This window comes from Rhyacophila brunnea, unplaced genomic scaffold (assembly GCF_057557595.1).
Source record: "Rhyacophila brunnea isolate RB1 unplaced genomic scaffold, BYU_Rbru_1.0 scaffold_50, whole genome shotgun sequence".
NCBI lineage: Eukaryota > Metazoa > Arthropoda > Insecta > Trichoptera > Rhyacophilidae > Rhyacophila > Rhyacophila brunnea.
Window position 1 is genome coordinate 36,727 of NW_028233171.1, and position 4,005 is coordinate 40,731.

The following is a 4,005-nucleotide window of genomic DNA, read 5'->3' on the forward strand; positions in this document are numbered from 1 at the left end:
ATTTACTTAGGCTACATTTTAATTCTGATTCGTCTAGTGCATTAATATTATAAAAATTATAAGAAAAAATTAATTGTATGATGTAAAATCGATATAAATACACAATGTTTTATTTTTTTTATTGTTACATTTGTATTTATAAAAACTCATACAAATAGCATCTTTTTTTGTATGTTTCTAGAATTGTGATATTTATAAAGTTCAAACTGTATTTTCTGACGAAAAACCGAATTATATTGATATTGGTAAGAAATTTATTTATGCTTTTCAGGAATTATGAATGTAATCAAAAAGTTTATGTACCTAAATGGTCAGCTATAAAGCATAAGAACATATTATGGGATTAATGAGTTTCTTCTTCAAGCTTTAGTTATTTGCAGAATTTGTTAACCAACTATTCATAATTTCTGAAAGGCATAAATAAAATAATTTCCTTATCAATATCTATATAAATTCGTTTTTTTCAAACAAAAATAATTTTATTAACAGATTGAAGAAATTACTTAATCCTTTGTCATAACATAATTTTTACATAATATTTCAACTTCTTATTAACCTTCCCTCAATTAACAAGTTTGACAAAGTTTAATGATGAATCATGTTTTATCAGAGCGAATTTGCAAAAAAATAGATAATATATGATTTTATAGGAACAAGTGAGATTAAAGTCGGATTTTTATTCATGTAAAATTAAACCCTGTACGAAATATTTTTTCACATTATATGTTTTTAATTGGTTCAAAATAAATATATTAATTGATTTTCAGTGATATTTAGCTTATATAAGCACCCAAAAAATAAAACCCCATCTACAATAATTTTGACATAATAATTACTTGGATTCTATGATCCTGTATCATCCTTTTCATAACTTTATAAAAGATGACCAAAGTGGTATATAAAAAAAATTACATAGTTCTACCTTTTAATATCATTGCTAAAATTTTTTGTTGATTCATATTAAAAATGTCTATACGAAGTAATCATACAGAATATTAATATAAATGACAATTTTTAATGAAGGTTTGAACCTATTTAAAAAATTATTTTTTAAAGAAAACACAACCAGCTTGCCATTAGACTAATTAACGATATTATAGATATATACATGGTTCAATATAAAAAAATCAACTGTCAACCATATAATAGACAATTAAGATCGCATTTTATGAATTCATATATTACGAGTATTTTAAAACTAGGATTATAATTGTTACTTATTGCTTTAGAACCATTTGAATAGCTTTAAACAACCAAAAGACGCAATGGTTATAATTCCAATCATATTTTTACAAAAATATCCTTGTTTTCTCTACAGTGATTTTTTTTGTTTCAATTTCATACTTTATCCTGTATTATTTCTACTAAGAGAATCTTTTTTTTCAATTTTCTTCAATAAGTCAAGATAAAAATATCCGTTGTTTCCTATTTTAAAAATTTTTGCGCGTAAAAGATTTCGAATAAGACTTTATCATCTTACCATTAGAATTTATATAGATTTTTTGTCATTTTTAACTGTAAGAATGAAATATTATCGCACGCAACACCCTTTGTTCGATAACAAAAATCAAAAAGTTAATTCAAATATATAAATAGATATTTAAATTCTGCTTCAGCGACTCATTCATAAATATTATTCTGGAATGCCTTAAAGAGTACCCGTGTTTTGATAAAAATATAGACTTCAAATTAGTGATCCTCGTAATAACCTAAGAAAAGAGCTGGTAAGAGTCCGCAAATATTTTTTGAATATAAGATTTATATAAAACAAGTAATGGTTATGCATATTAAGACAAAAGTAATAATTTCGAAATAAATATTTTTTCATAAAATCTTGTTGGGTAAAATAAAAAAACAAAAAACAGAAGATAAACATAAAATCTGATTACCTATTGTCTGCTTTTAGAATTTTTTTCGCATAAATTCTTCTGAACTATTTATCAAAAATTTAATTTTTTCTAATGATAGTACAATACGTCATAATTAATCACACAGATATTTCGTAAAAAAAGCATTTATAAGGTAATTATGCAGAATTTATGTATTACTCATCATATAATATACATATCATTCTCTAAAAATATAAATTCCTATAAACCAAGAATATTTTTATATTAATTACAAGATATATTAGTACAAAAAAAAGAAGAAAATCTAAATATCATTGATAGAGTAAGAATTCAAAGTATCTATCTACCGAACAATATTAAAAAAATAATTTTAAAAAATATAATTCTAGGCAAAAATACCCTTATTTTACACCCGCGAAAAAATCTAACATCATATATCATGCATGTGATCGTGTGGTCACCCGAAAGTGGTATATAAGATAGTTGTGGGTGTCAACAGAAGCTTAATTATATGGAAAAACAATAGCTAAGATAACTAAACTTAAATATATCAGCTATAACGCAGAAATGTGTTAATAAAGATCGTTAATAGAATTAAAATGAAAATCGTATAAAATACACCCTTTTTATTAAAAATGTAAATTTTTTCGAATAGAAAATAAAAGCAGAAAGAAAAATTCACCCTTAAATGAATATTTTATATGGTCCTATACCTATCTGTTTGTAAAATACCTTATTTCTTTTCTATCTTCATTATATTTTATTTTACTTAATGTTTTTATAATTTTGCATTATGTTTTTTCAATTTTTTATAAATTGTCATCTCCATTTATATTTTTTAAATTAGATTTTTCATATTTTATGATCTAGTAATTATTAGTCATTTATATAAGTTTAAAACAACAATTTTCGCTTCTCTAGACAATTAACAAAAAAATATATTTTAAATGTGTTTAAACAAAGTTTGACTGTTCAGATTATCAAAAGAGACAAATTTAAGATGCAAAATGCCAAAAGTCTGGCTAATAATAGCATTTAGAATTTATACAAAGAAGTACTATAACACGGTTTAGCATAATACACAATTAAAGTGATTTGATTGTATGATAATCCAGTTCATTTGTTTTGTTTAAGTTAAAAAGTTATTTTATATATAAATCTATTAATTTTTTGCATTCTATGGTATAGTTGACACTTAAAATACATATGGAGTTTGGAATGTAACGGTTATACGTTAAATTAAATAACGTGTTCCTTTTTAGGAATATTGCTGAAATTTAATAATTGACACCTCAAAATTTATGTTTGATTTCCATGCAAAATAGAAAAAAGGTGAATGAAAGATCAAATCCTTAAATTTTATAATTTCGATTTGATTGATTTTACACACAAAAAAATAATGCAATTTATAGGCGGGTCTACATCATATTTTAGTTTTATTTTTACAAGATCCATGGTAAAATGGATAACTAATTATTAAGGATATATTCGAAAGGGGATTATTTTATAATTACCCAAAATGACCATTTTATATATTGAATCCATTCATAACTTTTTTTGCATAATCAATATAAAAATCATCAAGAAAACTTGTATCATATTCTTATTTTATAGTTTAATTGACCTAATTATAATAAGCAAAAGAAAATGTTTAAAACGAAAAGGTTATATATACCTGATTTGGTATTCTCAAGACTTCATACGTTTTCTATTTTATTTTTATGGTTACTAGTTTATATACATGAATTAGTAAATTTAAAAATTTTGTAGCTTATATTAATAATGGCAAAATTCTTTTTTTTATCAACTTCCTGCTTTTTAGAAAAAAAATACAGTTTAATCATCAAATATCTCTTATTGTCATTTTAGAATTTAAATTTACTAAAAAAACTCGGCTAATGATAAAAATAAAAATTTAGAATCACTTGTCTATGGTTTTTAAACAAAATTATCGCATTGAATGGTTTATTTCTTATATTTTTAGTGATCTTATATTATTAATTGTGTTATTCATAAAACTAATATCTTATCTTCAAAAAATACCCTTTTCATTTCGTAGTAATAACCATAGCTTTCTTTTATATAAGAAAGCGGCATTTAATAAAATTTTTTATACATATAAATTCTTTTACTAGTTTATACATGGAATTATAAA